The following is a 14,366-nucleotide window of genomic DNA, read 5'->3' on the forward strand; positions in this document are numbered from 1 at the left end:
CTCAAAGTGGCATAATCAGCTACCAGTGCCCCCAGTCACTCACTTTCTCCCTGTCCTCTATTCCCTCAATGCATGGAAGAAAGAACCTGAAGAACAGCCTTAGACTTCATGACTATGCACCCTTTGTGGTGAGAGGTTACTCATCCCTGACCCCATCACAAGAGAAAGACAAGAAGAATTGCTTTAAAGCCAAGCATTTCCAGGGAGGAGTAGACTCATTTACAGCAGTTGGTGAGGAAACCAGGCTGGTTGATTCCTGAGCTGGAGTTGAGAACAGTGAGAAAGCTCTCAAGCAAGGTTAACATCCACCCCCTGAAATGTAGGATAAACATAAACATAGAACCTGGTGCCCATTTCTGGGCTAGGGTTGTCTGAAAGCAGAAAGGTCTTCAGAATAGTGTTAGTCAGCAAGTCTCAAAAGGACTAACACTGATACTTGTGAAGAAAAATTGTGGGGCAGCCTCTTCCAAGTTCCCAGAGGCAATCAGAGGGCATGGTCCCATATGAAGATGCAAGGAGGGCAATGGAAGGGTGAGACAGATGAGGAAGAACCAGAAAGAAATGGGAACACTGTCTTCTTGAAGGACTGAAAGGAAGGTAGCTGTCCTTCTCTGCAAGAGTTGTCAACAGTAGAGGTCACCATAAGAAGCTGAACAAAGTCCTGACTCTCCCACCCCACATACAATCTAAACTGAATCCATTCTCTGAGTAGATCACAGATGGAACCAGAGAAGCCTAGTTACATACAAGCTCTGCTTCCGCTATTCTTCTATTTCCTTTCTTCAAGAGCCTGGACCTTGAAAAGGAAGAGGGAATGAAAATCTAAAAGGCAGACTCTCCTATTCTCCAAAGTCCAAACAGCCAAGTTCACAGTTTACAGCTGGGGGAAGGGAAGAAAACATTGAAATCAGATATGACATTGGAATTTAAACAGGAGTAGAATAATTACAATAATCCAAAGTGACCAGAAAGTTATGATAGCTGGCCAAAATGGACTGAATGAAATAGAAAATTCAACACAATAGGTTGAAAACTGTACTAAAGAAATAAAAATATAATTTTTCTATGTTAGTATATTCTTTACAATCATGTTTTGAAGAATTAAAAGGACTAATAGACCATCATAAAAAAGTAAATTTAGCCACACCATCAAGCATAAAATATTTGGAAATTGACTATTTAAAAAAAGAAATAATGTAAAATAATGTATTGTACATATTGAAAATTCATATAAATGACCTGGAATCATATACTGATTAAATCAAGTTGATTAAAGGCATTACAGCAAATAACAGGGAAATATCCTGGGTGCTTTTTATCATCTTATTTGAGGAAAATGAGATACATAGCAGAAGGTACTGAAGAACTCTATTGGATACTTCAATATCATATCAAGTAAATATGAATGGAGTTGGTCTCTAGAATACAGTTGATCCACAGATAAAAGAAAATGAGTTATCAAAAAAGAGGAAAAACAAAATTTATTTATTACAGCCATTATTTCAAAATTTGACTCAAATGAAAAACATTATTTGGGCTAGTTGTTTTAAGGCCAGTGTCAGCATCCAAATAATTCTGGAAAAGATGTATTCATTTCAATCTGATCTATACACAGATGATTTCCTCATTTATTTATTTTACTTCTCTCATGAATTTTTTTTCCTCAAGACCACTGAGTATGGTATAGATATTGTTATATTTTATTTGAAATTAATTGTTTTTTCCTCTGGTAGTCCCACATTTTACACTAGAACACTAGTACAAACACTAGCGTTAACTTATCTGAATAATACCTTCTTTGTCCATAAAACCAGTAAAAACAAGAAAATATCTCCTGCCACCCTCCATCCCCCTCAAAAAAAAACATACACACGCTTCTTTCTCCCATGATATTTGCACTTTTGATTCTTTATAGGTATCACATTTCCACATAGTGACAATACATTTCTAAAGTCAACAGTCTTCTGCTCTATGCACAAGTTAATTTTGAACCTAATCAGCAGTTGCCAGAATTCTGAGAAGTAAATAGGCGCATGTCTGAGGTCCAATTAAAACTCTCTTGTACCCCTTGTACAAGTTGAGCTAGAGCTTTTTGGTTTTGTTTTTACAATGTTCTCCCTGCTGAGCTAGGAGAGATTTACCCAACCTTTCTCAATAAACCAATTATGGAGGCAATCATGATGGCATATATTTTAAAAATCTAATAGCATTCTAGTTTCATTCTGCAGAAGAAAAAAATTGAGAAATTAGAAGGGGTAAGTGGAGGGAAGGATGTGGGCGAATGGAGAAAATAAAACAATACTTTTTATTAGGTACACAGTTATCTCACCAACAATTATATAAATACCATGACAGATAAACTGCTACGGAATTATTTTTGCTGAAGCAGAAAATAAGTGCACTATGACATACCTCATTTAGAGAAAGAAATACTGTTGTTATCTTACAACAGTAAGATTGCCAAAAATGTTGCTTTAATGGGCAAAGCAAACCAAATTACCAACTACCACCCATCGCTCTATCCTATTTATTGGTATTGTTTATATGGCTTGGAAGCCACCAAACACTTCTGCTTCCAAGTGGCATACAGACTACAATGACTGAATATAAAGCTTATCTTCTGTATGGTCTAGCTTTTACTTGTTTGGACTTCTTGTATCAGAGGGTAAATTACTATAGTTCCTATACTATCTGTCCTCTCCTAAGCCAGGCCCCATATTCACCTTGGGTGGAGAGAATAAGACAGCAGTGGGTATTGCAAGGTGACTTGAAGTTACAGGGAGTTTAAGTCAGAGCTTTGTTTCATTATTATTTCCCACTCCAGCACCTCCAACACCTTTCTTTAACCCTGACCTTCTTTCTTCATGGATTGCCCTATGCCACAAGCAATGAGTTAGTTCCTGAAATATTATTATTTTAACAATAACATCATTCTTTTTATTTTTCAAGTTTAGAAACATAAATGCCTTTAAGAACTAGGAAGCAACTTTAACAAGTGTAGATGCCTCGTTAAAGCTCCACAATTTTTTTTTTTTGCATTTGATATGTAGAAATATGTGTCACTGACACAAAGAAATAAGCTACTTCCAGTTTTTGCTTAAAAGAAACTTCCCTCTCAAGTCATTTTTAATTTTCCTATAATTGACAAAACCAGGGATATGAGGAAGTATTTCTTCACAATAAGAGAATACAGAGGAAAAGCAGAGTGAATGGTAATAAACATTAGACCTCCACAGGCAGGTAATAAGGAGTGGTGAGGAAACTGGTCTATGCAGGGTGGATATTTGTATAAATGAAGTAGCTACTAACCCCCACTGGTATTTACCATGTTGTAAAGTGGATTATCTGTTGAACTTTATTTTAAAGAAAACCTGGAAAACTGAATTTTTATGTGAAATCTTTCAATTTTCATATGTTAAATATTTTTTCCAAGTTGTGTACTTGCCAAATAAAACACATCTGCAGATCAAAGCCTCCAGTTTCCAAGGCTTGCTCTTCATGTTCACCAATAGCTGGAAACAGGACCCCCCAAATCTATTCTATGTAAGAGAAAATTGTAAATGCAGCCTTGAATGGGGAGAGTATATAGGTGAATACTGTTTATATGCAACAGATAAATGATGTGCAGAATGAGGCCATGCATACAGATTAAGGGTTGATTAGGAAAGCTCACTTAAAAACTATTCCTGGATAGGAGCTAAGCAAAAAATTTTAAGCTATTTGGAGGCATCAGACTGGGGCTTCCCCAGTGGCTCAGACGGTAAAGCCTGCAATGTAGGAGACCCGGGTTCGATCTCTGGGTCAGGAGGATCCCCTGGAGAAGGGAATGGCAACCCACTCCAGTATTCTTGCCTGGAGAATTCCGAGGACAGAGGAGCCTGGCGGGATACAGTGCATGGGGTCACAAAGAGTCAGACACGACTGAGCGACTAACGCTAACACCCGAAAATCAGTCATTGTGTTTCAATTAGACAAATAGATTTGATATCTAATTAGTATGATTAATCCTATGAATTTTCCCCTCTCAGGGAGAAAGTAGGAAAGAAAAATATACATTAATATAAAAATCTAAATTCAACTTTTACTAATTTTCTAATTTGTGGTGACAAGTGTGGAGAAAGATGGTATGAGAGATCCATAACAAAAGCTAAATGGGAAAAGCCCTGGAGGAGAAACAGGAGGTACTAGAGTTTTGAAAAGATTTTCTTGTACTCATTACAAAAAGTTAATGAGCTTGGGGAATAAGGTGAAAATGGCCAATGAATAAGCAAATAGAGAGAGAGATGGGGAACAGAAGGGATCAGATGGGTACAAGACTCTTAAAAAATACTGGAAACCCCAGTATTATGGACCAGGAGTCAGAACTGGGGAGAAAGTCTGGACTGCTAAACCTATGAGTCAGGATATGTAGCATAGCAACAGTGTGAGTTAAGCCTAGGTCTTTAGAGCCATCATTAAGGTATGAATTTTACAAAGAGGTTCCATTCAGCCTTTTTTTTTTTTCCTTTTCATTAAAAAACAAAAACAAACAAAAAAAACCCCTTTATTCTGTACTTGCTATGGGCCAGGAATTAGGCCACAGTTTCTGTCTCTAAAATATAAGGTGTTAAAATCATAAATAAATATAATATACTCAATACTGTAATAGTGAGGCATAGGATGCTATTGGAGAAGCACCCAAGGCTGCTGTGTACTGCTGCTCAGGCTGTGAAATGTGTAAATCCAGAAAGTGCCTCTCACATAGACAGGAAGTAAATGGGTCCTCTGGAACTGTGTAATGTGGCAACTTCAAACATCTAAATGAGACAAGTTTCACATCATAGAAGGGTTTTTGGAGGCAGATGTTTCTGGACTGAGTCTTAAAAGTAACAGTAGCATTTAGCCACACGGATACTTGTTGGGAATGAGAGGGAAGAGAACAAAGATGATCTCACTCTTGTCAGATGAACATGTTACAAAAAAGTAAAATAGAAATAGACTACAAGTCCTTAATAGCTTCATCACTGTATGAAACGAAAGTGTCTCCTGCCGTATTAATAAACAAGAACTGCCACAGCCATCAGTGACTGCTGGCCTCCAGATGTAATGAGGGCTCCCAAACTGTGGTCCAGTGATGCTAAGACCCCGCCAGGAAGATTGCTGAGGAGCTGGGAGAATGCAAAGCAACAAGGTGATCAAGGAAACAGAATTGGCCCCAGATAGCTGAGGTGCGTATGAAAGGAATGAATTCTGAGTCCAGAGGCTTGTATCTTCCCATACAGAGAATGCTAAATGCCCTGATACCTGATCTTTGATGTTCAGACTGCCTGCTCTCTTTGTTGCAAACTTGTATGTAGCCTGACTTCCCCTCCTGCCTCCTTGGAGCAGTTTTCTCAGAGCTACTGAGATGCTGTCTCCCGGGCTCGGAGTCCTAAACATTCCCACCAAATAAAATAACTCTCTATTTTCAGGTTGTGACTATCTTTTTTAGTCAACAACTGTTATGCTTAAAGGACATTTGCCACCAAATAACAAGTCATATCTTTAATTGTGAGGACTCAGAGAGGAACAAACCTTTCTCACTGTAGCCCAAAATGTGACATATGTAAAAGAATGCCCCAAACAGAATAGCTACATAGGTTCTTCACATTGAACTAAAATGGACTGAATCAGAGTCCAGTGTATGAAGACCAAAATTAAAGGTGGTGTGAAGTTTAGCAAGGACATCATATATGGAAAATAGAACTATCTGAAGTGCCAAGGTAATTACAAAATACAGGACAAAGTAGAAAAGTGAAGAACAGCTGGTAGGGCTTTTTTCTGCAAACCATGTCTTCCTCTTCTGAACACCTCTTGACTGAACCACCCACCTGTCAATGATATCTAATCACCTTTATAATTTTTGTTCTCTTTTCGTAACTAGACTCATAAGTGCCTTGTCTCTGCATTTTCCAGTGTCTTGAATATCATCCCATGCCACGAATATGCACTGATGATGAATATAAATAGAAAACAATGGTATTACCAACTGCTTTATGCTATGTGAGTTGTACCAACTGCCAACATGCAATCTAGGAGCGCCATCCATGTGTAGGATTCTTTGCCTTTCCAGAAAGAAGTTACTTACAGTGAAAAGGATTAGTGATCAAAGTTGACTTTCCTGAACATACTATAGTATACTTGGAGAAAGGCATTGTGTCTTATTCACCATAGCTCATTTTCTAAATCCCCATCCCACATGTTCCTTTTTCTCCAGTCCCTTTACTCGGCTTTCTACTGGAGTTTCCCATACTGGGGGAATATACTAGGGTAATATGTTTACCATTCCTGATCTTCCTTCTCTGTCTCTAATACTGCTACCTCCTTCTTATGCATCACAATTTAACTTTGCCCCAGACTCTAAACTTTCATACAAACACATAGAGACAGTTTAAAGGGAATCTCCTGCTCCAAACACCCATTTTCATTAGTAGAGTATCATAATAACTTTTTCTAATAATAAGGACATAATGAGAACAATAAGGACAGCAAGAGAAACAAAGATTTCAAGACGTGAATGATGGAGTACAGGACATGCTATCCTGAAATACGTCACCTTAGTATATTGAATGTTTTAAACTGAAGCAGTTTAAGAAAACAGAAGCAGGGAGGTCACTCTGGCCTTTCTCGACAACTTCTCCCCTGAAATAGGTTATGACTTCAGAGCCTGATATGTGAGAGGTGCAAAGGAGCATTCTTCTCTCTGGAGACAAATGACGCCCAGAAGAATCTGAACAAATATGTCTTGCTAATTTTCCCCTAGGTCACTACACTTACCTCATACTCTTTGACCTATTATATTTCTACACAACTGACCACTCTTCATCAAATCTAGCATAAAAATACTTAGGGTAATTGTTTCTTTGGATCTCTATTTCCTTATAAAGTTTCCCATGTCACATAAAACTTAAGTAAACCTGTATGCTTTTCTTCTGTTAATCTGACTTTGCCAGTTTAACATTCAGACCCAGCCAGGAACCTTAAGAGAAAAGAGGAAAATTTTTTTCTCTCCTATGGAACATATGTGGAAAGACAGTGTATTTACCTTAGAAACTTACATTTGTTGATGATGAAAGAAACAAGTTATACTTTGCAAAAATGCTATTCCTTAAAACATAGATCCATAGGCAAGGATCTCCCTATGTCTGAGAGAAGGTAGATCCATGGCTGTGTATTGATGGAGGTGTCCAGGTTCCTTATGAAAAATCCCACAGGGGACTATGGGGACAGATAGATCACTATCTGCCAGTAAGCCAGCTCTGGAGATGGGCACATCACAAACTGTTCAAGTGTCTTTTTTTTTTTTTTTTTCCTACCTTCATTCAAGGTAAGAATGATATTGAAACAGCTAGAGGACAGCATGAGTCAACTTTTAATTTGTTTTCAGATGTATTACCTAGGAAGACCAATTTATTTCCTGAAATTATTTTTCTTACTTGTGAGCTTTTATTTGTAAAAATACAATGAATTTGATTAGCAAATAATTGACATGATCTGGGCATTGCTTTGCATTATGAACTGCTAAAAATAAAATCATTCTACATTCACTGCACTCCAAAATAAACCAGATCACAATAATCATCTGCAATTCAATGTACTTCCTATGAAGGAAAATATTTCATAATCTACAGAATTGGTATCTCCGTCTGCATATGATTATTTTAGCACCAAATCAAGAATATGTTTCTACTAGTATTATTTTCCTTCACTCAAAAATTAAAATAAATATGGAAGTGAAAAAGCATTTGGATAAAATGTCAAAGGGGAAAGGTTTTGGAAAAAGATAACTGGTTAGATTTTAGACAAGTAAATAGAGGAAATCACAGGAAAATTAAGTTGAAATGTACCGTAGGCCTTTGAAAATAGAGTTGTAATTCTGGAGAGAGATTTGTATGCAGGCATATCTTGGAGCCTTGTGAAAATATAGTTGATAGCTGAAACTGGAGAATGTCAAGCAAAGAATCAGAAGGGAAAATTATCAAGGATAAACTTTAAGAAATTTTATATTTAAAGTCTGAGATTAAAAAAGAACTATTAGGTAACAGGAGGAAAATCAGAGCAGGACTGTGGGACAGAATATGGATTCAGCAAAGTTAGAAATCAGAGTCCAAGGACAGTAAGAGAGGCTGCTGATGAAGGTGATGTAGCCATCAGGTAAGGACCACATTCTAGCAGCTCAACTGAAGAGACAGAGCCATGTTTGAGTACTAAGATTTGACAGTGAGGCCGAGCAAAATCTATTTGGTTTTTTATTTTCAGATACTGAGGGCTAGTCTTGCTTAAAAGTAGAAGAGGAAGAACTAGGGCTATTGGAACTGAGAGACTGAGAGTCTTGAAACAGTCCTAAGTGAATGGCAGGTGGGCTAAATGCCATGGAGACTGGAAGTTTAGGGAGAAGAGGACTAGGAGGAAGAAAGTACCTGATGGAGGTAAACATGACTGAAGAGGCAGAGCAGCTCTGGCCAGACTGTAATGACCTTCACCACAAATGTGAAAGTGAGGGAAGGCAGGACTGGGATTCAAAGAAGAGAAAAAAGGTTGGAATTAGCCTCTGCAAGAGCAAGGTTGCTAAGTCACTTCAGTCGTGTCCGACTCTGTGCGACCCCAGAGATGGAAGCCCACCAGGCTCCCCCACCCCTGGGATTCTCCAGGCAAGAACACTGGAGTGGATTGCCATTTCCTTCTCCAATGCATGAAAGTGAAAGTGAAAGGGAAGTCGCTCAGTCGTGTCCAACTCTTAGCGACCCCATGGACTGCAGCCTACCAGGCTCCTCCATCCATGGGATTTTCCAGGCAAGAGTACTGGAGTGGGATGCCTTTGCCTTCTCCAAAGAGCAAGGTTAGGGCTACACAAAAGAAGTATATGGCTCGTGAAACTGCAGCGAAGGCCAAACTACAGTTGTGTAAACCTGTCATAGGCTCAGCCTGTATAATCCTATGCTTCTTTCCCATCAAGTCTGGCAACTGAGGAGTAGAAGAACAGAGAACATGAGCTGAAACACTTGCAAGTGTTATCAGCGCATCTGAGAAACAATGAAGCAGATCAAGGAAACTGTGGGTAGAAAAAATAAATCTCTAATAAAATGATGCACCTGATGTGAACAGCCGATTCATTGGAAAAGACCCTGATGCTGGGAAAGATTGAGGGGAGGAGGAGAAGGGGATGACAGAGGATGAGATGGTTGGATGGCATCACCAAATCAATGGACATGAGTTTGAGCAAGCTCCGGTAGATGGTGAAGGACAGGGAGGCTTGGCACGCTGCAGTCCATGGGGTCACAAAGAGTTGACAAGACTGAGCAACTGAACAACAACAATATAATGAAGACTAGAGGTAAAACACAGGAAGGATTGTGACGAGCTAGCAGGCAACTAGTGATGTAGATGTGACAGGCAGGCTGGAGTGATGACTGGTCTCAGTGGTGGCAGGCAGTGAAATTAGGAAAGAAAGAGGACCAAGACGAAACCTCTGAAGCAAAGTAATACCCATTGTATTCTGTGTCCGGGCTGCTGCTAAAAAAATGTGCCATCAAAGGCTTAAAGCCAGGTGTCGGAAGAATGGATGACTTTTAACATAGAAAATGAAATCATCAAAAGATAAAGGACATGGATAAGCTAGACATTAAAAATCTAAGCTACAAGCAGAAATACTAGAAGGTATGGAAAAAAATCAGTGATTTTATGGCATGCAATATGACATATTTCTCTAGCACACTCAATACCCAAGTTTCACATACATAGACAGGGTTTGGTGTTATTCATGCACTAGGAAACCCAGCTATCCCCATATACAAATACCCAAATTAAAGAAGACCCAGATAATATCATAAATATCCTTAAAGTTACTAAACCCAGACCCCAAATGTCACTGGGATTTTTAGATTTTTAGCTCTTGCTTCCTCTGCCTCTGGGACTAGCACTCTAAGGCTTAGTCTAAGTCATGTGGAAGCACCACATAGGGCTATCCTAATCGACTTTTATGAGGTTTTCATTTTCTTTTTGCCTTACTTTCCTTAAGCTACAGGGACATTATATTTTTGTACCAGAATGAAATGGAGAGCTTAAAGCAAAAACGCTTCTAATGAACCTGCCTTTGCTAACAGAAAATATTTTTCATTAAACCAAGATATGATCTTAAACTCAGTATAAAAATTATTCTGCTTGGTGGTTCTTGGAATTTATTTTCCTCTAGATAAGATTTTTATCACATAGCCACACTGCAGAAAGAGTGCAGTAAACCTATACATGGCAAATGTAGCAATGGGTAATGTATAATTTACAGTATTATTGCATTTATATTGATAAGACTTTCAAGAAGGAATTGCTATGCATATGTTATACACAATTACAGCTTAAAATATAACAGAGTAGAGAATATTACAGAAAACGGGTACATAAATTCAATACATTTTGTTTTACATAGTATAAACATATCTTTCTCACAGTAGTTCAATATAAAAGCATCTGAATAGAGTAGGTTACACACTCAGGCAATTTATAATGACAGGAGGAAAAGAAATAATAACTACGTGATTGGAGCGGGGGAGAGGTGGTAAATAACCTATGATAGTAATCATTCTGCAACATTTACATGAATCAAATCAACATATTGTGTACTTTAAGCTTACATAATGCTATGTGTTAATAATGCTGGAAATAAGTAAAATCAAAAGGAGAGTAAAAACAAAAAATAATTTCTCTCATTGTATAAGATTTCAGGCATCTTTTCTTTTTAGATATTATCTTTATGTTACTGGTATTTAGTATTTAAAGAAATAACCACAGAAGAGCAGGCAAATTAGAAGATGAAAATACACATGAAGAGGAAATCGAAAATTTATAAGATCATTCAGTCTTTAAGAGTATTTTTAAGAATATAAGACATAACTGTTATAGAATCTATAACTATCTCAGAGTCATCATTCCCCTCATCCTTGCTATTCCAATCTGCTATTAAAAATTCCTTCTACCTTCACTCTGAAACCCTGATAAGCAGAGTCTGCTTTCTTACTTCAGAGGAATTACTTCTATGAAGTTAATGTAATTAATCTATTTTATTCCCTCAGTGACACACCAGCTGCCATGGATTCTAAAAATTAACTTAAAAAAAAATCTTAAGAGGCCAATTTAAACTTTTATTAAATAAAAGTTTCATATATTAGAATGATGAACTAGATAGAAGAATATCCAGAAGATACTAAACCATGATTTTCCTTAGTTCTTAATCCCAGCATTTTCCCTGTTTTCAAAGAACTGACAATCCAGTTTAGAAGAAAAAACAAACACACTTGAAACAGAAAACAATTTGATGTGAAATGCAGTGTGTCAGCTACCCATGCATTGTTAGTTGCAAAGTGAAGGCTTGGATGGCATGAGTCAGACTGGGCCTGAAGAAAGTGATAGGATGAGCTGATCAAAACAACAGGAAAAGGAAGGAGGCATCACCATTCAGGATCCTAGAGAGAGTTAATCATCACCAGACAAACATCCAGTTGTCCAGCAAAACAGCAAAATGTACACAATATCTGAAGTTGTAGGCTGAGAATGTCTCCCATGCTCCTAATTTTTGTTCTTGATGACATCCTTTTGCTCAATTGAGAACCAAATCCCAATGGATATTATGTAAAACAAAATGGAAGATTCACTAATTTTTGGTGAGTTTGATCAGCTTAGATAATTTTGAAGAGATCAGTTTTTAATGGAATCTACTTAGTAAAGAGATTGATTGCCTGAAGGAAGAAAGATAATGAGGAAACCAGACTCTACACTTCTTCAGTAGGATGCTGACTTAGCTGTAGATAGCTGTGATTTGTAGTGATCTAGAAGGACTTTCAGAGAAGGCAATGGCACCCCACTCCAGTACTCTTGCCTGGAAAATCCCATGGACAGAGGAGCCTGGTAGGCTGCAGTCCATGGGGTCGCTAAGAGTCGGACACGACTGAGCAACTTCACTTTCATGCATTGGAGAAGGAAATGGCAACCCACTCCAGTGTTCTTGCCTGGAGAATCCCAGGGGTGGGGGAGCCTGGCAGGCTGCCATCTATGGGGTCGCACAGAGTTGGACATGACTGAAGCGACTTAGCAGCAGCAGCAGCAGAAGGACTTTACTTGTCATATCAATTAAACATAACCAACATACATTCCCACTTGGGGAATTTTCCATTTGAGGAATATTTTTTTTCCCATAAGCATCCTGTGTAAACAAAATTTTTAAATCATAATGAGACTTCCTAATCAAATCTGTTTCCCAGAATAGGAAGTAAATTTTAGAGGCTCACCTGACAATAGCAGCAGGACCCACCATATGGCATTAATGTGTCAGGAATGTTGGTGTTCATCATTGCAGGAAATTGCAATAGAATATAATAGATTCTATATTACACAACAAAAGGGGAGATCCTTATCATCCGTCTTTCTTAGAAAGGGACATTTCCAATATATTTCAAATTCAGTTCATCTGAAAAGGAATTTAACCTGGATATAATTCCCTAAGGTATATGGGCCATGACCTGACCCTATTTCTAGAAAGAAACCTATATTCTGTAAGTGCTACACTTTGTGAGGAATGTGAGCTGCAGTATCTCACATGGGAATCCATAAAAGACATTCTGAGGTCAGATTAATTTCTGAAAACATATGCTACTGGATATAAGGGAAAGAAGCAGAGTGGCTATATGGTCCTGACTAAAAACTAGTAGTGAGTTCTTGGGTGATGTGGCAGATGTCCTAGACCACAGGTTCTCTTTGTTGCCTAAGGAATTCTGAAACTTTTTACCAAAAATAAGAAAGCGTAAGTCCATATGAATTTCTCTCTTGTGTAAAACAAGATTTGAACTGCTAAAACTTCTAAATCCCAAGATTAGGCAGTTAGAGTAAATAAAAGATTAATAGTTCTTCTAAAGAGGCCCTTCATCTTCCTGCAAATTCTGGCATATTGGATTTTCTAATTATAGAATAAAAGTACTATTAAAGGTTTGGCCTTTCAGTCCTCTGAGAATTAAGTTGCTAAAATAGAAGCAAGCAGTTCATGAAGGCTCTAGTGTTTACTTCCATCATGCTAATTTAATCACAGGGGGTTGACAAGACTACTGTTACCGGAGAACTCAGATGCTTCAGAAGTTGGATTCATTTCCATTAAAATTAACTGAACTATGCCTTTTAAAAGAGTCCTACTTTATAGAGCAAGAAAGATCTTGTGATCTTCCTGAGAACAAAGGCATTATCCCAGTCATTCACTATTCAGACTATCTAAGGCTCTCCTTTAAATGGTTTGGAAACTAATCTTTGTATTACATCAGAGCCCTCTACAACTTTGAACCCTATTAGGAAAATATGTAAGTCTTTTTGTAAAAAAAATTCCAATTCCTGTTTTAATCAAAATATACTTTTTTTTTAAGTATAATGGAGTCTATAACTGCTATTTTCTTCTGACTCAGAGGAAACCTAGCTCTTCAAACCACAAGATGATAAGCAAGCCCTCAGGTCAGCTTACTCTACTCAAAATAAATCAGAGAATAAGAAATGCATAGCTTAAATAATAACAAAATGATAATAACTAAGAAGAACACTTCGGCCACCTGATGTGAAAAGCTGACTCATTAGAAAAGACCCTGATGCTGGGAAAGACTGAAGGCAGGAGGAGAAGGGGATGACAGAGGATGAGATGGTTGGATGGCATCACCAACTTGATAGATATGAGTTTGGGAAAGTTCCGGGAGTTGATGATAGACAGGGAAGCTTGGCGTGCTGCAATCTACGGGGTCGCAAAGAGCCGGCCATGACTGAGCGACTGAACTGAACTGAAGAAGAACATACTGTGTTTATTAAACCTTATCAGGCACTGTGTGACATACTACACAAAATATTTTACAATCACTATCATGTTTAACCCTCCCTATGAGATAAATACTGTAATTATTGCATTTCTACAGATCAGTTTTTCTTTTTGAAACTTACAAATGTGAGATCAAATTTACCATTGTCTTTCAGCAAAAAGAGGTCATTTTTCAGTTTTATTTTCTTGCATCTTCCATACACACTCACATGGGATTGCTCTAACTGAACTAGCTGCTGAGCAATCCTTAGATACAACTTTTGCTCAAATGTCTGGCCCCAGGTAATAATTTCAAGATTATCTCATGGTGGTTAACATAAAGCACAGGTTTAAGATAATCCTTTCTGTGTCTCTGGTACCACCTGCATCATAACCACCCAATGTGTCTGTGAAAGTGCAAATTCCTGAGCTACTTCATAAATACAGAACCAGAATCAATGGGGGGCCTGGGAAATGCATGTTTGACAGGCCCCATGGGCCATTTTTAAGCACACTGAACGATGAAATCAACAAC

This window comes from Bubalus bubalis, chromosome 3 (genome assembly GCF_019923935.1).
Source record: "Bubalus bubalis isolate 160015118507 breed Murrah chromosome 3, NDDB_SH_1, whole genome shotgun sequence".
Classification (NCBI taxonomy): domain Eukaryota; kingdom Metazoa; phylum Chordata; class Mammalia; order Artiodactyla; family Bovidae; genus Bubalus; species Bubalus bubalis.